The sequence below is a fragment of the Heterocephalus glaber genome, unplaced genomic scaffold, assembly GCF_053883595.1.
Source record: "Heterocephalus glaber isolate CG9 unplaced genomic scaffold, H.glaber_assembly_v1.0 deba00001673, whole genome shotgun sequence".
Taxonomy (NCBI): Eukaryota; Metazoa; Chordata; class Mammalia; order Rodentia; family Bathyergidae; genus Heterocephalus; species Heterocephalus glaber.
Genome location: NW_028258410.1, coordinates 24,118,361 through 24,140,884, shown reverse-complemented (window position 1 = coordinate 24,140,884; position 22,524 = coordinate 24,118,361). Strand labels below are relative to the sequence as shown.

Below are 22,524 nucleotides of genomic sequence, written 5' to 3'. Positions count from 1 at the left end.
TTTTTTTAAGGTCTTTATAGATTCTAGATAGTAGACCTTTGTCTGAAGAACAGCAGGTGAAAATTTTTTCCCACATTGTGGGTTGTCTCTTCACTCTGTTGGTGGTTTCTCTTGCTGTGCAGAAGCTTTTTAGTAAGAAGAGATCCCACTTGTTGATTATTTGTGCTAGTTCATGGGCAACTGAGGTTTTGTTCATAAAATCTTTTCCTACACCAATGTCTTCAAGAGTTCTACCTAACCTCTGTTCCAGCTGGTTCATCCTTTGTTTTAATATTTAGATATTTAATCCATTTTGATTTTAGTTTAGTGCATGGTGAGAGATATAGGTCTACTATTAATCTTTAGCAAGTTGAAACCTAATTTTTCCAGCACCATTTATTTTTTTATTTATTTTTTTTTCCAGCACCATTTATTAAAGAGGCTATCTTTCCTCCAGTGAGGATGTTTGGCTCCTTTGTCGAAGATGAGGTGGCTGAGTGTGTCTGGAGTTGTTTCTGCATCTTGTAATCTGTTCCACTGGTCCTCATGTCTGTTTCTTTGCCACTACTGTGCTGTTTTTATCACAGTAGCTTTGTAGTATAGTTTCAAGTTGGGGGTTGTAATACCCCTGCCATGTCTCTGTTACCTAGAATTGCTTTTGCTATTCTGGGTCTCTTCTTCTTCCAAATGAATTTTTTTATTTTTTCTCAAGGTCCGTGAAGTATGCTGCTGGGATTTCAATTGGGATTGCAATGAATCTATATAGCAGTTTTGGAAGTATGGTCTTTTTCACTATGTTGATCCCTCCTACCCAGGAGCAAGGGATGTCTTTCCATTTTCTGATATCATCTCCAATCTGTCTTTTCAGAGTGTCATAGTTTTCAGAGAAGAGGTCTTTGATTTCTTTTGTTAGGTCAGTTCCTAGGTATTTCAGTTTTTTGGATGCTATTGTGAAAGGAATTGTTTGCCCTATTTCTCTCTCAGTGAGTCTGTTGTTCGTGTAGAAGAAAGCTATTGATTTTTGTGTGTTGACTTTGTATCCAGCTACTTTACTGAATTTGGTTATTAAGTCTAGAAGACATAGTGGCGTTCTTGGGGTCTTCTATATAGAGTATCATGTCATCTGCAAATAATGACAATTTGACTTCATTTCCTATCTTTATTCATTTTATTTCTTTCTCTTGTCTAATTGCTGTGCATAATGTTTCCAAAACTATATTGAACAGGAGTGGTGATAGTGGACATCGTTGTCTTGTTCCTGATTTTAGTGTGAAGGATTTCAGTTTTTGACCATTTAGTATGATATTGGCTGTTGGTTTTTTGTAGATGGCTTTTATCAGATTGAGGTAGAGACCATCTATTCCAATTTATTGTAGGGTTTTTATCATAAATGCATGTTGGATTTTGTCAAATGCTTTTTCTGCATCTATGGAGATAATCATATGGTTTTTGTCCTCGGCTCTATTGATATAGTGTATTACATTGATTGATTTGTGTATGTTAAACCATCCTTGCATATCTGGGATGAATCCCACTTAGTCAGGGTGTATGATCTTCTTGATGATCTTCTGCATTCTATTTCCCAGTATCTTATGAAGGATTTTTGCACCTAGGTTCATGAATGAGATTGGCCTATAGTTCTCTTTTTCAGTTGGGTTTTTCTCTGCTTTGGGGATCAAGGTGATGCTTGCTTCCAGGAATGAATTTGGGAGTATTGCTTCCCTTTCAATTTCATTGAAGAGTTTAAACAGTAGTGGCAGTAGTTCCTCTCTAAATGTCTTGTAGAATTCAGCAGTAAAGCTATCAGGACCTGGGCTTTTCTTAGTTGGTAAGTTTTTAATTATGTTTTCAATTTCATTGCTTGATATTGGGTTGTTCAGAATTTTTAGGTCTTCTTCATTCAACCTTGGTAATGCATTGGTATCTAGGTATCTGTCTGTTTCTTCTGTGTTTTCCATCTTATTGGCATGTAGGTTCTGGAAGTAGGTATTGATGATCCTCTGGATTTCTGCTGGGTCTATTGTAATTTCACCCTTTTCATTCCTAATTGCATGGATTTGGGCCTTTTCGTTCCATTTTCTGATAAGGTTGGCTAAGGGTTTGTCAATTTTCTTGATTCTTTCAAAGAACTAACTCTTGGCTTCATTAATTTTTTGTATCATTCTCTTAGTCTCCATTGAATTGATGTCTGCTCTGATCTTTATAATTTCCTCCCCTGTATGAGCTTTGGGTTTGTCCTGCTCTTCTTTTTCTAGAAGCTTGAGGTTCAGCATCAGGTTGTTTAATTGGGCTCACTCTGTTTTTCTAATATGTGTATTCACTGCTATGAATTTCCCTTGTAAGACTGCTTTCATTGTGTCCCATAGATTCCAATATGTTGTATTGTCATTGTCATTTAATTGAAGGAACTATCTGATTTCTTCTTTAATTTCCTCTGTGACCCATTGGTTATTCAGAATTGTGTTGTTCAATTTCCATGTGTTTATGAAATTCTTGCAGTTTCTTTTCCTATTGATCTCCAATTTCATCGCACTGTGGTCTGATAATATACAGGGGATAACTTCAATTCCTTTGCACTTACTTAAACATGTTCTATGAGCGAGTATGTAGCCTATTTTGGAGAACGACCCATGTGCAGCTGAAAAGAATGTGTATTCTGATTTTGTGGGGTGGAAGACTCTGTAAACATCTGTTAAGTTCATTTGTTCAAGAGTTTGATTGAGTTCTAGTATTTCATTGCTTATTTTTTGTCTAGCTGATCTATCTATTTGTGACAGTGGGATATTAAGGTCCCCCGCTACTATTGCATTAGTGCATATATGACTGTTCATGTCCGTTAGTATTTGTTTTATATAGTTGGGCACACTAGTGTTTGGTGCATAGATATGATTGTCATCTCCTCCTCTTGGATTGTTCCCTTTACAGGGATGTAGTATCCTTCTTTGTCTCTCTTAATCAGTGTGGGTTTGAAATCCACTCGATCTGCAAAGAGGATAGCTACTCCTGCTTTTTTTCGGCTTCCCGTCACATGGAGTATTGTTTTCCACCCTTTAACTTTCAGTCTATGAGTTTCTTTTTGAATTAAGTGTGTTTCTTGTATGCAGCATATTGTTGGATTTTGCTTCTTGACCCATTCTCCCAGTCTATTTCTTTTGATTGGTGAGTGGAGACCATTAACATTGATGGTTATAACTGATACACATTGACTTATCGTTGTCATGACTTTTTCTTTTTGTTGGATTCTCCCCCTTTACATTTAATTTCTTGTCACATCGAATGGATTCATTCTGCTGTGCTTCCTGGGGTTGTGATCCTTGTTGTCTTTTCCTAGGATATTGTCTAAAATTTTTTGGAGTGCTGGTTTGGTATTCTTGAAGTTCCTGAGGTGCTCTTTATCATGAAAGTATCTTACTTCTCCAACAATTTTGAAAGACAGTTTTGCAGAGCACATCAATCCAGGTTGGAGGCTGTTTTCCTTTAGGGTTTGGAATACATCACTCCAAGCTCTTCTTGCTCTTCTTGAGGGTTTGCATTGAGAAGTCTGCTGTGATTCTGTTGGGCTTTCCTTTGTATGTGATTTGTTTCTTTTCTCTAACTGCTTGTAGAACTTTGTTCTTCTGTTGGGTGTCTGGAATTGTAACAATTATATGCCTATGTGTAGATTTTTGTGTGTGTGTGTGTGTAGATTTTTTTTTGATCAAGACTAGTTGGAGTCCTATATGCCTCACTTATCTGTATGTCAAGTTCTTTTCCCCTGCTTGGGAAGTCTTCTGCCATTACTTCTGTGAACAGTTTTTTTTATGACATCTGCACTCTCTCCTGTTTCTTTGTTGACTCCACTCAGTCTTATGCTACTCTTCTTTGCATCGTCTAGCAGCTGCTGGATTGATTTCTCATGGTCCCTTACAATTTTGAAACAATTTTTCTTTTCCTGGTCACTAATTGCAATCTTATCTTCTATATCTGAAATTCTGTCCTCACATTGGTTCATTCTGCTGTGTAGACTTTCAATGGAGTTTTTAATCTCCTGGAAATGTTGGCATCTGTTTTATAGATTCCATTTGTTTCCTATGTTGGTATTCCATCATGTTCCTCAGCTCCTCTCTAGATTTAGTAATCATGTCTTGCACTATGAGCACAATCTCTGCTGTTACCTGAGAAATTATTTCTGATTTCATTTTTTCCAGATCCTCTTTTGTTGCAAGTTCAGGGAGTCCAAGTCATTGATTATCAGAGTGTTTCATCTCATTTTCCTTTGGGGTTGCTGTAGGTGATCTGGAAGTCTGGTTTTGAGACTTGTTTATGTGTCTTCTCATTTCGATGAGTGGGGGGAGTGTGTGCTGTTCGCACCTGCATGGCTCACCTCCTCTGCGCTGGGATCAGTGGTACAGTGGCCTGGGAGCCCCTACTTCTACACTGGAAGTGGTGGTATGGTGACCTGGAAGCCCTTACCACTGCACTGCGAGTGGTGGTACGGCAGCCTGGAAGCCCCTTCCTCTGTGCTGGGCAGTCCCTTACTATTTTAAAGAAATTTTTCTTTTTCTGGTCACTAATTGCTATCTTATCTTCTATATCTGAAATTCTGTCCTCACTTTGGCTCATTCTGCTGTGTAAACTTTCAATAGAGTTTTTAATCTCCTGCAAATCTGTTTGTATCTGTTTTATGGATTCCATTTGTTCTCTATGTTGGAATTCTGTCATGTTCCTCAGCTCCTCTATTTTTTTATCTGTATCCTCTCTAGATTTATTAATCATGTGTTGCATATGGGCCCAATCTGAGAAATTATTTCTGATTTTATTTTTTCCAGGTCCTCTTTCATTGCCAGCTCAGGGAGTCCAGGTGGTTGAGTATCAGATTGTTCCATCTTGTTTCCCTTTCGGGTTGCTTTAGGTGATCTGGAAGTCTGGTTTTGAGACTTGTTTACGTGTCTTCTCATTTCAACTGGGTGGATGGGGGGGTGTGCTGTTGGTGCCCATGCAGCTCACCTCCTCGGCACTGGGATCGGTGGTACAGTGACCCAGAATGTTCACCTCCTTGGCGCTGGGGGCAGCTCCCAGTTTGACTGCATTTTAGACAGGTTTCTTCTTTACTAGAGGGCCTTGGCCTCTGTTTTCTAAAAGCATTTATTTTGGAAATCTTTTTTTTTTTGGTACCGAGGATCAAACTCGGGTCCTTGCGCTTGCACAGCAGGCAGCGAAACCACTGAGCTAAATCCCCAGCCCTATTTTGGAAATCTTGTGATCTAACTTTTTTGGAAAATTAAGTTCCTTTGAGACATCACTGTTCTCGAAGTCTCTTGGCAGTTTTACAATGCAGGAATGTCTTTCTCAAGGACCAGAGCCATCCCTTTGCAATATAGTCATCAATACAGATAACTCTCTCCCAGTCTCTGTGGGAGGATAGATGCCTCACTTCAGTAAGTGCCAACAGCAAACACAGATGGCCTAATCACATGGACCAATCTCTCCCAAAGTGTCCTCTAGGGCTTTCCCCCCGGTTCCCCCAGAGCTTAAAAACCCTGGGCCTTTTGTTTCAGTAAATTGGAGTTCAGGCAATGACCAACAACCTTCCCTGCCAGAATGCCCTGACCTGTGCACTTTGTTTTCAGCATCAGACAGAAGAAAAAAAACTATTAAAAAAAATGAATCTTGTCCTTGAGAAGTTAAGGTCTAATTAGGAAGAGAAATTGAAACATGCAAAACTAGTAAAGGCTGGGAAGGAAAACAGGGGTGTGACAAGGAGACTAATTCAGGTAGCAAAGGGATGGAGGGAGAGCTCTCTGAGAAGTGATGGCTATACTGGAACAGGTGTCCAGGCAGAAGAGCTATTATGCATAAAAATACTGTTAGATCAAACATTCAGCTTCAGAAACATTGAGTCTCTGTCCCCACAATGTCCTATTAATTTGCACATGTGGCACTTTCTTTCACTTACCAAAGCATAGCTCCATCTGTGTGAAGCCTCAGCTCACACAATAACCTTCCCTGAATCCCAGAGGCCTCTGTCCAAAGACCACAGCTCTTCATTTCCTCAGCCTGAGGGTAAAGACTGTATTTAATCTGTTTCTTTCTTACTTCTCCAGCCACATGGAAAGAAAATGTCTCAATGACACACAAGTTTTCTGGGGTGTGACAAAAGAAGGGGCCTTTTTGCAGAGGCAAATGGTAGGCCACAAGAAACTATGGACACAAAGCCATCATACTACTGAGAGTCTATTCATATAGTCAAAGCACTGATAGGAGGAAAAACTTGTTCTTTCCAAGTGGACCAAAAAGCTAGCTATTTTGCCTTATTCACTATCACAATGACCTCAAGCAATCAGGATGATGCACAAGATCTGTCTTTGGTGAGTTTGTTTCCCAAACCAAAGACCTGGGCTGGTGTCTGGCTGTCCCCTGGGCCATCACTATCTCCAGAGGCCCCTTCATCTCCAGCATACCGGTTGCCTTCACCCAATCTGGACCCACCCACTCCTATCCCTGGCCCTGCTCCTTCCACCTCCCTGATAGAGAAGGACCCTCCAAGTCAGCCCTGGGTTAGGGATGAAAGAGGGGTCTTAATGCTACTATATTTGGACTCCCTAGAATGCCTACTTCTTCCAACCCTGCAGGATTCCTGGAGGAACCCTCATCACAGAAGTCACCAGACAGGTGATGAACTGAACCTCTCTCTGGTCCACACAGCACAGAACTTGGATGACCCAAGGCTGGAGCACAGAGTTTGCATGCACAACTGATGGCTCCTCCACATCCCTTAAAGTTCTAGAAACAATGTGTCACCAGGGAGAGAATGCTGTCCTCAGAGTACCCCCTCCTGCAGGAAAGAGGGATTTTCATGCATGGCTCAACTATGGCTTCACTCTCAAATCCTTGTGATCCAGTCATTGTCTTGACCTGCAAACAATCACATGATCACAGAAGTTGGAGCACCAAGAGGAGTGAAAACACCCATCACCTCTGACCACTCTGCCAGCCCTCTACCTGCTAGGCAAGAGGATAGAATTGTCTCAGTCAACCTTCTTCTAGGTTCCTGGATCATGGTCTCCAGCTTAGCACCAAACCTCCTTCCTTGTTTCCTCATCCCTAACCCTCCTTCCTTCATGCCTAGGCCCAGGACCTCCTTAGGCCCCTGAGCTCTGGGCAGAGGCCCAAACACCCAGCTCCTAACTTCTCCAGGTAAGGAGCTCCCTAAAGCCAGGCCCACAGCCCAGCAACCTCTTGGCCTAGACTCTTGCTTGTGGGATGAGCTCTATCTGCACTACGTCAAGGGCAATGAGTTACTGTAGAGATAGGAGCAGGACTTTTTTTCCTTTAATTCAATTAAGCCACATGCTGACTGTGATACTTTCTTCACTATCTAAGGCAGCAGATGCCTTTGCAATTACTTCCCCTCTGCTGAGGCTGCATGTTGCCTGTGGTCTCCAGGAGATAGAGATGACGTTGTAGAATCACAGGACAATGTGACAAGGGGAGGGACAGGCCAAGGAGACCAGAGGACTGGCTAGGGAGCATCTGAGAGAAAGAGCAGCCAGGAATACAAACAGTGTAAGATGGCCTGGGGCAAACTACACCATGAGAATGGCTGAGATGTGACTGCAAAGGCCATAGAAGGAAGGAGGTATGTCTTGATGTGGGCTATCCAAAACCAGATCTGGATAAAGGGATTTGGGTACAGGTCATTTACTAGGGAAGGAGTAAGAGAAATGACAAGGCAATGAGAAAAGTGGACAAAGCCAACATTAATGAGAGAGTTGGTCACTGTGGGCCACAGGGCTCAATTCCACCTGCAACTCTCTGGAAGACTGTGGGGGAACACACCTCAGAATGTCCCCAAGAGGCAAAAAAGCCAGGTGTTGATTTGCCAATGCAGGCTGAACGGTGGCCCTCAAAGGGACATGTGCCTGTCCTAACCCCTGGAACTTGTAGATATGCCCTTATTTGGAAAAAGGATCTTTGTTAATATAATTAAAGATCTTCAAGTGAGATCATCCTGGATAGCCTGGTGGGGCTTAAATCCAATGGCAAGAGGTACACAGGAAGGAATAGAAAAAGCCATGAGAAATTGGAGGACAAAAATTGGAGTGAAGTAGCCACAAGCCAGGAACTACCAGGAGCTGGAAGAGGGAAGGAAGGATTCTCCCTTTGAGCCTTCAAGGGAGTGTGACACCTCTGGCCTCTAGGACTGTGAGAGAATAAATTTTTAAACTACTTACTTTGTAGTCATTTGTTACAGCAGCCACAGGACACTAATGAATCTACCAATTTCCATCTCTTCTTGGCTAAGAGTTACTCTTGCAGTCCTCAACTGCATTTCCAGCCTATGCCCAAAGGTCAAGCCCACCTCAATAGCCAGAGAAACACCTCAGACATAGATGCACTTGTGCTTGCATTATGAACCTGCTGGATTTATCTGTGGCAATGTGTGACAGAAGCAATAAGAAACTAAGGCATTTTACAGGCTTAAAGATTGAAATTAACTCATAGGCTGTGAAGAATGAGATGCCTCCTGTTATCAGAAGCGGCTATGAACTCAATTTTCTTTCCTATGGCACAGCATAGTGTTTTTGAGAGGCTACAGTGTAAACATCTCTAATCTGAAAGTTGAAATCCAAAAATGCTACAAAATCTGAAACCTCTTGAGTGTCAACCTGATGCTCAAGAGGTTCCAGATTTTTGGAGACTTCGGGGATTTGGGATTTTTAGGTTAGGGATCTTCAACTAGTAAAGTCTATGCAAAAATCCCCAAATCCAAGAAACTCTGCAATCTGAAACACTTGTGGTCCCAAGTATTCTGGACGAGGGATAATTAACTTGCAGTCACTTCCTTGTTCCTCCTTGTGGCACCTCTCTTGCTTTCTCTATTACCTCCATCTACTCCAGTTCAAGCCGTCACCCCTCTGAACACACTGCCTGAGAGAGGGCAGGCTGTAACCTGCGAGAAAGCAGGAACAAAGACAGCTCCCTGATTTAGGGCCCCACAAGGTTGTCCCCTTGGAGAATATGAACATATCTGAGAAGAACATGGCCTACATGACCTTCTCCTCCCTAGTGGCCAGGACTAGAGAATTTCTCCCAGGACTGAAAAGGAAAACTGGAGAGATCCAGTGAGGAAAGGGTTCCACATCTCCAGGAGGCAGCTGGAGCCTGCAAAGGAAAGGCTGATGGGGAGACTAGGGAGAGGGGCTGGCACCTCCGGTACAAGGCCGTGTTTAAGACTGAACCAGCCAGATTTGGGGGGATGGGCTTGGTACCATCGTGACTGTTGTCTAAGATACAAGGCTAGACCAAAGATCAGGGGTTTGAAGGAGGTAAGTGCCCTCACCATAGTCCTAGAGCAGGAAGAAAAGGGTCTTGAGCTGAGCGACCAAGAGACGTCCTCTCCTTGGAAGACCAAGAATAAATTTGGGTGGAATCCCAAGCTGTGTGGATGCCTAAAGGAACCAGCTGCTGAGGGCTGAACCTGTGCTGTCCTGTGAAGGCCAGCCAGGAGCTCCGTATACTTGACTCTGTGGGCTCCAAGCACTATGAAGGCAGCTTCAGTCCTACCCCCAACCAAGGAGTCCACTGAGGAGGGGCTCTAGGGGTCACTGCCAACAGACATCCCCGTTCCCAGGCCCAGATCCTCATGAGGGCCACCAGCAGTAGGGTGGGCACACCAGAAGGCAGCGGGGAGCTCTGTGAATACCAGGGGCCACTGGAGAGGGGTGTTAATGCCAGCAAGAGGCCCAGAAGGGGCCAAAGCCAGACAGGCTCCTTGCAGACAAGAGGTGGATCTCATCTCACATGCTGGAGAGGCTCCAGGTTACATTAGTAACAAAACATTTTATGGGGAAGAAACAAAATGGGAGTAAATTGAAGTGTAAGAATAAGCACAGTTCTAGAGTTTTTGTATCATTAACAGAATTAAGTAATTAAAAATGCAAAGCAGGGCCAGGGATTTAGCTCAGTGGTGCTGCCACCTGCCCCACAAGTGCAAGGACCCGAGTTCGATCCCCGGTACCAAAAAAAAAAAATGCAAAACAGGAATAGTAAGCCCTCCCTGTCTGGGCCACCCTGTGCATTACAGGAGATGTGAGCATAAAAGGCCCTCAGTGCCAGCAGTCAGTGCATCCCCAGAAGGAAAGGCTATTTTACACCCCCTCTACTATGTGGTGAAATTATTTCTAGTAGTAATTGTGGAATGGTCAGTAATAATCATTACTTTCCCAATTCATTCTTAGGTCTTCAAACAATTAGCAATTATAAAGGAGAAATGTCAATGTTACATATATTATTCAGATTCAGTTAAAAATTGACTGTAGAAACCAAAATTTGCACTTACCAAACAAAAACATTATAGTTTACGGTCCATTTCATTGTTTTCAATTTTAAGTAAAGTTGAGCACAGTGGTGCACACCTATAGTTCAAGCTACTCAGGAGGACAAGGCAAGAGGATTGCAAGTTTGAGGCCATCTGGGGCAACTTAGCTAGAACCTGTATAAACGGAAGGAAGGGGTGCCGGGGATTTAGCTCAGTGGTTCTGCCACCTGCCTCACAAGCACAAGGTCCCAAGTTCGATCCCCAGTACCAAAAAAAAAAAAAAAAGGAAGGAGGGAAGGAAGGAAGGGAGGAAGGAAGAGAGGGAGAGAAAAAGAAAAGAAATTTAAAGCACACATAGGGCTGATAAGGCTGTGTGTTCACTCAGTAGCAGAGCAGTTGCCTGGCATGTAAAAGGCAAAAAAAAACCAGAAATTTTAATCACAACATAAAAACTTCAAGTGGTCATCTAATAATGAAAGAATTCAGTAACTCACATCTGACTTTTTCATTGTTTAGCCGCTGTGCCATCACTGCTGATGTTGGATTGACTGATCCAAGAATTCATAGTATCGCAGGGTTTAGCGACCTGAACTGAGCTCAAAGCAAGCTTGAATGATTCTGAATTGCTGGAAACTTACTTCCAAAATTAACACAAGTTGCTGAGCCTACATGTGTACAGGGATGTCTGTATAACAAAGACATCTTGAATTAACTTCCATGTAAAATACAATGTGTATTAAAAGAATAAATGAATAAAATATGTATATTATTAAAACTCTACAAAGCCCACGGCAATTTAGGGCTTAGATCAACTAAACATTGTACAGCACAATAGTTTACCACTGACATATTTAGAATTGTCAGCACACAGTGATAATAAAAAATGAGACTGACTTTACAGGGTTTTATTAGTGCTTCAAATTCTCTAAAGATAATCCCGCCTGCTACTGTACCCAGGGCAGTGGCCATTCCTCAGTACCTTACTAGTGACAAGGACTATTTCTGTTCTTCAAAAGAAACTATTCTGTCCTCAAAAAGTGAATAGTTCACATTTATTTAGTGTGCACTGTGCATGTATCAGACACTGTTCTAAGAAAGTTTATATATATTAGCTCATTTAATTTTCATAATAAGTAGCGGTAGTCTATTATTGCTCAAATTTTACAGATGAGAAAGTTGATGCTTTTAGAAGCTTATATGATGCATGTAAAAGTCCAGTGAGGTCTTCCTATTCACAGGTTCCAGATCAGAGGATTCAACCAACCTTGGATTAAAAATAATTTTTATAAAAAACTGCATCAGTACTGAGCATGTGCAAGTCTTTCCTTATTTTCATTATTCCCTGAACAATTCCATATAAAACTATTTACAGGGGCCGGGGATTTAGCTCAGTGGTTCTGCTGCCTGCCTCGCAAGCGCAAGGACCCAAGTTCGATCCCAGGTACCAAAAAAAAAAAAAACTATTTACATTGTATTTGGTATCATAAGTAACCTAGAGTTGATTTAAAGTATATAGGAGGGCCGGGGATTTAGCTCAGTGGTGTCACCGCCTGCTTCACAAGCACAAGGTCCCATGTTCGATCCCCCGTACCAAAAAAAAAAAAAAACAATAAATAAATAAATAAAGTATATAGGAATGCACAGTTTATGTAAATACTATGCCATTTTCTATAAGACACTTGATTATCTATGAGAGAGAGAGACTGGAGATTGAGCCCAAGGCCTTCACACTGAGCTGCATTCCCAGCCTTTCTTTTTTTTCTAAATTTTGAGACAGGGTCTCTCTAAGTTGCCCAGGCTGAGATTGGACTTGTGATCATTCTGCCTCCGTTTCTCAGAGTTTACAGGTATGCACCACCATATCAGCCAAGAGACGTGAGTATCTGAAGACCTTGGTACCATGGGGGCACCCTGAAACCAATGCCCCATGGGCAGCAAGTTCATCCTTATAAACTGTGGAAGCTGTAAGGGTAGTAAAAATGTTACTAGCATTAGCAGTAACAACAGTGAGAATTTAATGTATTTAATGTATTGGTCACCACAACAGATCAGAAATATGAGGGAGAAAAAGGTAGGGAGAGGTTAATGTGACTGTGAGCAACCTGGACAAAATACCACAGCCAAATCCAACAGCACCGACATTGTGTCAGCAAAATGGAGCCTGTGAAGACAGCTCAGTGGTGTGACCGTGTTTCCCCATGCCAGGCAGCCAGCCGCCAGGAAAGCATCTGCGCTCACAGTCATTCATAGGCCACTGTGCCACTGCAGAGAAATGGCCTTTGCACTCACCAGCCCCCTGGAAACCCAACAGTCCCCACCCCACCCCCAGAGCCAGGTTACATGAGGATTGCTGGCAGAGGCAAGAAATGTGAGAGGCAGCAGCCATACAGCTGCCCGCCGAGATGCCCACTGGTACCCTTGAACTAAGCAAGAGGTGCTCTGGAAAATCCATGAACCCTCCCTCCCAATAGAGGCAGATAATCAAAAGAATAAAGCTTCTCTTTGCAAAAGCACATTTAGTGAACACATAGGGTTTGGGGTGATTACTTCCATATTTCTCCTGGTTGTTTACTTACTTAATCCATGGCCCCTAAAACCACTCTTCTCCACCCACTCACGTGTAACAGGTAGACACAGTTATTTTGTTGGGATGGGGCGTGAAGAGGCTGCCACCAAAAGGATCCACCCTAGAAACCCTAGGCTACCTGCAGCTGGTCCTGGGAGCATCTTGGCAACCCTAGACAGGACCCCTCCTGTAAGGTCATGCAGGCCACTTCCCACCCAGTGCTAGAATGGTCTTACAGGACACTTGCTGCTGCTTGAAAGAGGATGTGGACATTTCAGAAGGTCCTTGACTATTCCTCCCTGCTCCACCAGTCTCCACATCTGAACCACAGACACAGCTAGGACTATTTGTCAAAGACGATCTTCAGTGATGCTCCATAGCACAACTCATCCTCCCCAACCAAAATTAACCTAAGCCCTATGTTGTCCCTGCCATTGTTTACAGCATAAGCAGGTACTTGTGTTCAGCCTTTTTTATTACTGTCTCCTCCACTTAACTATGAGATCCTTAAAGGCATAAACTGAGTTTTCTCCCAATATCTGACCCAAATAAGCAAAATCCTCTTGTTAATAAACACAATTCTTTAACAACATCTACCAAACTCCCTCTGCCCTCTAACTGCTGTGCTGAACACACCTCTCAGAGCATCAGCCAACTCTCCCCTCCCATGGCCTCATCCTAGATGCAATTCTCAGCTTCTCCAAACCCACAGAGGTGGAGCTCAAAGCAATGGATTCAGCATTTCAGATCAGCTTTCTAATCCTCTATCCCTGCAGTTTTCCAACATGGTCATGAATCATGATCATGGTCTAATCCAGTCCTCTACCCCTGCAGTTCTCAAACATGGTCATGAAGCCTTCTAGGGGGCTTAAAACAGATTGCTGGACCCACTCTCCATGTTTCTAATTCAGTGGGTCTAGGCAGGATTTGAGAGTTTGCTCTTCTAACACATCCCCAATGATGCCGATGTCTCTAGTCCTGAAACCACATGTTGAAAACCATGGTAATACAGTGTTTCACTGAAAATAGTTCTTGAAGGACATTCTCAGCCATGGGACTGGCTTTCAATGTGGGGAAAGAGGGGTATAGAGGAGTTGGACAATTGTCTGCCTCCTCTCACCACCCAAGACATCCATGGCTATTTCAAGCAACATCCAGTGCCTTGTCCTTGGAGACACACAAGAGGCTCCGAGACCATAGAACACAACATCTCCACTCCTGCTATGTCTAACCTTTGCCTAACCTTTGCCTGTACAAAATGCTCACTACTTATCAACTTAGACTACCTGGTCTTCAATTATTTCTTGGATTGAAAAATATCCCACATCCTACCTAGGATTGCCAGATAAAATACAAGATGCATAGCTCAATTTGAATTTCACATAAATAATGGATAATTTTTTAGTACATCTCATTCCAAGATAGTTATTTTTATTTGCTAACTCTGGCAACTCTACATTTCTACTCATGAGGGCTCCAGGTGCTTGAGCCAAATTCCTGCCAACATGCAGGCAGGCAGTTGAGCCTCTATCTCAGCTGAAGCTACATCCTCTATTTTCCAAAAACCATTCTAGCCAAAATCAAGAGCAGAAAGAGTCAGCCTCGGGGAATACACTCTGTCAGAGATATAGGAGAGTCTGGTCTTACAGCTAGTCCAAGGCTTGTCCTTGTCAGAAAAATTACCTGCTACACAGGCTCTCCAGCCATGGGCCTCCTTGCCCTTGAAGCAGATTTGTGCTGGAGCCCCTACCTGCTCAACCCTTCACAGCCACACCATAGGGAGATGTTATAACCAGGTCTGAAACCCATTTATGACTCCCATGCTGGAGCCTCTTAATCATTTCAAGGCCCATCTGCTAAAAGGTAACACCAGGACCCTAGTGCAGATGCTAAGTGGTGGAAACACCTTCCTGGGCAAGTCTTGTCACTGCCAACTCCAAACACCATGTTCAGAAGCATCCTATACATTTCATATGTCCCCTTTAGAAATCCTCTGGCCTAAACACCACATAGAAGACCAGAGATGTGAGCTATCTTACCACTTCAAGTTGACTGCAGACTTGGACAAGACTTTCAGTCTACTGACCTAACTCATACCTCATCCCACCCTACAGAGACATCTTCCAACCAAAAGAAACTACTGGTAAATTAAAACCACAGAGGCATCCCATTTTTCTCCCATGACATTAGCAATAATAAAAACTTCTAACATCAAGTATTGGAGAGGATATCTGTTATGGTCTGTAACTAGATGTCCCTCCAGAGTCTTATGCACTCATAGGTGGGGCTTTTTGGAGGCCACTGGATCTAGGGTTATGATACTGGGATTAAAGGTACACAATTACTAAATTAGTCCATTGATTGGTTAAGCATAGTTCTGAGTGTGGGTAATAGGAAGGACCACCCTGGGTATGGGTGGCACCACCCAAAAGGCAAGTAGCCTGAAAGGGTAAAAGGAAGAGGCTTCTGCTGCTGTTGCTTGCTGCTTTGTTGCCTTTGGCCTGCCCTGCCACACCATGGACTATTTCTCCTCTGCAATGGCCCTCTACCATGACACTTTGCCTAGGAGCCAACCAACAATGGACTGAAACCTTTATAAACTGTGAGCTAAAATAAACCTCTCTACCTTTAACTTGTGGTAATTGGTTATTTTGTCTTAGCAATGAGAAAAGTAACTAAGACAATATCGAAACATTGTACTCCTCTATGCTGATGGTGGGAATGTACATGTAAATCACTAGAGTGACTTTGGAGAGCAACTGGTAATACCTAGTAAAATTGCAAGTGCACATACTATGCAACCTAATAGTTCCACTCCTGGTGACATATCCCCACAGAAAGTCTCCACATGAGCCCAGTGAGATCCAGGGCAAAGATATTGATTGCAGTCTTGTTTGTTCTGGCAAAAAATCAGAAACATTCTAAATATGCAACAAGATGGAAATGAGAAACAAAATGCAGTCTATCCACATGACAATACCCTGCAGCAGACAGAATGAATAGTTAGAGCTCAATGTATCAACAAGAATAGAGGTCAAAAGTGGCCTTATGGGGAGAAGCAAGGTGTAAAGTAACAGAAAAAATCTGTAAATGTTGAAAGACATTCCCACAAAACAATACTATGTACTTATTATTTATCATATATATGCATGAATATAAAAATAAATGGTTTCCAAAAAGTTATTTTAAAAGGCACAGCTGTTCATGAAAGTCATGATAGTGTAGACTCTAGAAAGGGGTAAAAATTAAAATTTGAGAGTGTTAGTCAGCGAGTGCAACGTCTATAATGTTTTCTCTCTTTTATAAAGCATATAAATGAAGTAAAAATAACACCTTCATAGTCATCATCCCAGTGGTGGACATGTCAATTTGCTACTTTTGTATTTTTCTTTTTATGTTAACTTCTTAAAGAAAAACAGAGGCTATTCTGAGGTGCTGCCCTCTGGGGCTCCCAGAGTCTACATGACTAACCAAATGGTATTTCTCGGATTTCAATAATTCATGGTCTGAGTAGGGGCACGAGTGAGGAAAAGGCTCCATCCTTGTGGGAGTGCAGAAGAGTGCATCCAACGCAGGCTAAAACCTTGCTCTCTCCATTCTCACTAGAGATGACCTTGGGTTTGAATGAAAGGGAGAGGGCTTCGTGCACTGATTGCTTCTCCCAGTCTACTCTAGAGAAGTGGAGGGGAACTCCCACCTGTTTCAGTAATTCATCAGAGTCTCAGCGTGACAAGGTAAGGAACCTTCCAGAGGCATGGCTCCAAGTCCAGTAACAACTCTGGCCAATTTGAGGTGAGGGCTCATTCCAAGGATGTCTTCATCCTGAGGGTAGTAAGGAGGACGTAATACCTTATTACTGTGATAGGTAAAACCCTAATGTGCAACAAATCACATGTAGATTCTGTTAAAATGTGGACCCTCTCAATGGAAGAGTATGTGTTTAGCATGTACAAGGCCCTGGATTCAATCTCTAACATGGGGGAGAAAATGTGTCCTCTTCCACAGGTCTAGGGGAGGGAAGGTGAGCTGGGGTTACTGAAATGCAGCATTTCCACCAAGATGCCAAATGCTGTAGGTGCGGATGGTCCCCAGACCACACTTTGAATAGCAAGTCTCTACACTGCTCACTGTCCATCACCTCTTGGTCCTTCTGCTTCCTCATCCTACTTACAAATAAACACATGAGTGTTGATGGTGTCTGAGAGCATTAGTGTCAGAACCTGGAACACCTAACTCCTGACCTGTCCATCTCAGAGATAGCAGCTGGGGGATTAAATCATCCCTTCATCAAAGGTCATGGGTTTTGCGAAGTAAATGAAAGAGAAGGGCTTAGAACAAAAAGCTTGGCCAAGGTAACAATCCATCCCAACTTGCAGGATTTCTCAGACTCAGGATTTACACATAGTGCTAAAATGGAAAAAGTCCCAGGCAAACCAGAACATGTTGGTCACCCCAGTAAAACTCACCTTGGAAGACTAATGAGAATATGATTCTCTCTGGGAAGGAGAGAGAGTGAGGAAGTTGACTGGAAAGATGCCAGAAGTTGTTGATGTTGGACCACAGACCACACTTCCTGTGGAGGAATGTCCTGCGGGGGAATGTATATGTTGGTCACAGAGGCGTACACAATGGCTAACATTATCACACTTACGATCTGTCCATTTTATGTATGTAAATTATACCTCAGCAAAAATGTCTAAAACAAAACCAGCTTTCCTAAACTCTAATCTAAATTTTGGCATCACTGGCCTGCAGAAAACTGTAGAGAGGAAGAAACTGAATCTGAATATCTGGCTCAGGTGCACATCCTTTTCACATACAGTGGCCACACCCCAGTAACTGTGGCTCTTCTAGAAACCTTCCGTTTGCTTCACTTAATAATGCTCCTTTCTTTACAGGGAGAAGTCTAAATATAAGATGGTCAGGGGGGTGAAGGTTTTCTTCTCCCTTCACAGCGGTCATTTCAGAAGGGCAGTGTATCTACTAAGAGGCTGTATGGAAGACAGGAATGTCACCAAACCCTGTCCTTGTAACTGTCCTTTAAGGGTGTCCCTCCCAGCTCTGCTTCCTCTATGGCCACTCCTTCCTCTGCACTCTGGGAACAGCAGCCAGATGCCACAGACCTCAACATGCCCATCAACCGCCTAGAGATGTGATAAAGCATAGAGCTTCTGATGCAGCAGGTCTGGGTAGGGCCTGGGGATGTGGATTTCTAACAAGGTCACAGGTGATGCTGCTGGCCCAGGGACCACACTTTGAGAACCATCAAGGCAGACTTTCAACAAATATTGGCTAAGTAGATAAATAACCAGCTCTAGAAGTGGAGTCCTGCTGGGACTCCTGTCCTGATTCTGCAGCTCTCTCACTGGGAGAAAGTTTTTAGGCAAACTGTTCTCACTTTCTGAGACCCAGATTCCTCATTTGTAAAGCAGGGATAATAGTGAACTCAGAACTATGGGATATGTCCAAGGAGAGTTTTTTTGAGAACATTTTGGAACCTATCACTGCTTAGAAGACCTCCAAATCTGTGACCCACCTCCCAAATGCATGAGAATTTAACTCCCTCTGGACTCCTGCAGCCATAATCACTCACAGGACTCTTAAAAAGCAAACTGCATTGTCTCAGAGGGCATAGACATTCTCTTAACACCTTCACATGTTCAGACCCTGTGCTCCATCTACGGCTTCTGAGATGGAGGAAGACAGTCACTCACAAGCTAGTGGGTCACAGATATGGTGGTCAATGTAGGGACAGATTACATAATTCAGAGTCACCAGATTTGCTGGGGAAGATTCCTGTTGGAGAACTGAAGGATGAGCAAGAGTCTCTCCGGTGTTCAAGGCCTTGGGCTTCCCCGAGTGGACCATAAACATCTCAGCTTAGGGACTCACTGGCTTCTTCAGAGCACAGACGTGTGCATACAGCAGATGCTCAAAAATGTGTCATTACTGACTTAATAGGCCTGGCTCCTGCAATGCCTCCTGGGAACAATGCCTTGTCTGACTCCAGTCTGAGAAATCAGAAAAGAACATTGAGTAACCTGCTCTGCTCTAAGGAACAAGGCCCACATCTGTTTAAACAGTGATGCAGGCAACTGCCTCCTGTGTGCCGATGGAGAATTCACTAGTTAGAACAGAAGTAAAGGGGAAAACACTCCCTATTCACGTGAAGATTTGCCTCCATCTCAGCCACTATCCAGCTGCCACCTGTCCCCACCTCTGTGCCCCTGACCCTGATCATTGTCACTTTGAAGCCTTGGGTCCCAAACAGTTCTTACATATTAAACTTCCTAAACCTCATTCCTGATGGACCTGGGAAAGAAATGGGGAAAGAGGTCTCTTTTGGAATCAAGCAGACTGGCCTAAGGTTAAGACCTAGCAGTGGCATTTATGGGCACTGGAATCCAAGTCAATTAGTTCATCTATTGGTCTTGGCTTCTCCGTCTATGAAACGGTGAAAAAAAGTGGCCACCTCTGACGAGAGCCAGGGAAATTAAGAGGGCAGGTGAGTAAAGAGCCTGGCTTCAGCTTACAGCCTTTGTCACTGCCGCTGTCCCTCCTCTCTGCCTTATGAAGAGCCAAGGATTGTTCACAGGTGGGTCCTTCAGCCTCCCTCCCTGCCCTCCCCTCGACGCCCTTCTATAGGGTCCAGCAAGCACTGGGAAGCAGATGTGCAAAGGCCCAGGTCCTCTCAGCTCTTCTCACCATGACTCAGCCTTGGGCAGTGAACTTGAAAGCATCACGAGTGGAGCCTGCTCTGACGTTTCCGGTCAAGAGCACCTCGCACACGTCCCTCCCCAGCTGCATGTGGTCAGCAGCCTTGGCTCGGGAACTCCGGGGCTGTTCCCTTTCCATTTTCAAGGGTCCTTATTCACCTCGCACAGGGGATAGCACTTTGCAGTTTATAGGACACATCCCATGCCTGATCTTATTGAATCTGCTCACCAATCCTGCCAAGGAGGAAATGAATGTTCAGGCCAAATCAATGGCCCAAGACCACCCGGTGGGTAAATGCCAGAGCAGGATTTGAAGGAGGACTCCTTGACTCACAAGCCTCACTTCTGTCACCCATTAATGATGCACATGGGGATAAAGTAAGGGCCCTGTTCTCTTGACCGTCACACCTGTCCTCAGCACCAGACAAAAGCTATGCCAGCCACTGAACAATGCTCTGGAACTCTTCAGCATCCACTGGCTGTGCAGTGGGGAGTGGCTGCTGGGAAGTCCAGAACACCCTACACTGAAACCTATCCCCAGACAAGATTGTAGGGGCCTCCCTGGACAAGCTCCTGACCCCACCATCACAGGACAGCTCCTCTGGTCACTGTCCCTTGGACACCTGTGTCCAAGCTCTGGGGCTGATTGACAGCTGGACTTATATCCCAAACAGACTTCCAGCATGAATGCCACTAGCAGAAGGACCAAGAACAAAATCCACCCACCTGTCCTTGCCTCCAGACTTCCTCTTGCCTGACCCACCTTCTTTCACTCCTCTCCCTCCAAGAACTTCTGCCTATGCTCTCTGGAACGCCCCCTAAGTAAGTAAACTCACCTTCATGTCCAACCACTTCCCAATGCTCAGCATCTCTACTTCTGTCTCAACCAAATATCTCTGCACCCCAGAACCCCAGCTCCCTTGCAGCCCACTCCAGCTGGAGCTGCCCCAACCCATGCGTATACCTTAAGGTCCAAATATGCAGTAGGCATCCTCTTTGCTCCTGTACAAGGCGTGTTCACTTCAGGTCAAGCCATCTCTTCAAACATCCTTTTCATCATCCTCCTCCTGAAGACCTTCTCCCTACCTGGGACTCAATTTCTTTCTCCACCCTAATTAAGTCTTGGCACCTCTGGAACATTGATTCTCAACCTCAGCCCTATCAACACTATGAGCCAGATCATTCTTTGTGGAGGAGGTTATTCTGTAGGATGTTTAGCAGCTTCCCTGGCCTCTACCAACTAGATGGATGCCAGCACTACCACATACCTTCAGTGCAATAACCAAAAGTGTTTCCAGGAACTGTCCAATGTCCAGCAGAGAAACAAAATACCCTTGGTAGAAATGAAACTGGTCTAGAACAATATCAACATCCACTGGGACCCCAGGTCCAGTACCCTTGATGTCCACTAGCCTGCATCCTTCTCTTGGTATGGCTGCCTGCCCTCTGCACTGCCCAATGCCACCCAGGAAGCAGACGGAAGGGCAAGTCTGAATCCAGGCAGATTGATTCCAGATCAAAGGTTTAACTCACTCCACTCGGCCATCAGCCAGTGTGTCTCCCTCATGGCACACAGCAATCTGGAACTGAATTATTTGTTAACATTTCTTCCTACAATTCAGTGTCTTTTCTGCATCCTCTGCTGGAATAGAAACTCTTTGAAGGCAGCAACTTTACTACTTTCTTCACTGTGCTATCCCTTACCCTACTGGCATGTCTGGTACAGAAAACAGGTATGGACTCTTAAGTGAAATAAATCAGACACACATGTGTAAACTATCGCATTTTTCTCTGGTGTGAGAAACTGAAAGGAGAAATAAGGACCAAAATGTATAACAGATATTGTAAAATAGAAAGAGAATGTTCAAATGGGAAAGGGAACATGGGAGAGGGGGAGAGGGAAAGAAAGGAAGGGAAAAGAAAAAAAAGAGGGGCCAGGATTTAGTTCAGTGGTTCCACCGCCTGCCTTGCAAGTGCAAGGTCACAAGTTTGATCTCCTGTACCAAAAAAAAAAGAGAGAGAATAGAAGCAAAAAATGAAAACAAAGCTTTTGTAAGTAGAGGGAAAGGGGGTTGAAGGGAGGGGAGGTTGAGTGGGGAAAACAGAATCAAAATACATCTTGTACAGGTACAAATTCCCTATGATGAATGTGATCATTATGCATATCAAAAGAGTTCAAATAAAATTAACTTTATAAAAAAGAAAATAGGAGGGCTGGGGATTTAGCTCAGTGGTTCTGTCGCCTGCCTCGCAAGCACAAGGACCCAAGTTCGATTCCCAGTACCAAAAACAAACAAACAAACAAAAAGAAAATAGGTATTGAAGGAAGGAGTGGGGGAGGGAGAAAAGAAAAAATTTCCAGAAGAAAAGGGCATATTTTGCAAGAGAGGGAGGGACAGTACTGATCAGATGAAGCAACAAAAGTCATAACATAACATCTGTGTGGAATAATACACAGCTAGTAAAAGGGATAATGTATCTCTATATTCACTGACATGAAATATCCCTAATAAAACTATCTATTTATATTCCCATCTGTGTCTTTATGCCCAAAGAAATGCTCACCAAATGGCCAAAGATTTTTTTATCACTGAGTGGTGAGATTACAGGGGAATTTTGCTTGCTTTTTTTTTTTTTTTACCTCAATTTCCCACAATAGGAAAGTATTAAATTTCCAAACAGGAAACTTCTAAATCATGTTTTCAAAAACTATATTTTAAGATGGAAAATTTCTCATGATAAAATGTTAGGTGGAAAGTATAAGACAAAGAAGACATCATATATCCCAATTGAAGAAAATTTTAAACTGTATATGGAAAGTGCTAACAAGATCAGGAGGAAATCTATCATATCAACAGGTTCTGGGTATGGAGGGCAGGGATAAGACCACAGGACCATTTCTCCCTTGCCCTAGTTTCAGTTCCCAAATGCTCTGGTGCAGCACTGTCCAATATGGCAGAAAG

At 43.4% G+C, this 22,524-nt stretch overlaps 1 long non-coding RNA gene across 1 annotated transcript in view; it reads right to left on the bottom strand.

Annotated features, from left to right (window-relative positions):
• LOC110344571 (uncharacterized) overlaps positions 1-17,443 on the bottom strand; it is a 40,568-nt gene extending 23,125 nt beyond the window's left edge. The window contains exons 1-2 of the long non-coding RNA XR_002387227.2: positions 17,312-17,443; positions 16,543-16,667 (exon numbers count right to left, since the gene is read on the bottom strand). This is a non-coding gene — a long non-coding RNA (uncharacterized LOC110344571). The remainder of the gene's footprint in view (positions 1-16,542; positions 16,668-17,311) is intronic.
• Positions 17,444-22,524: the final 5,081 nt, after the last annotated feature.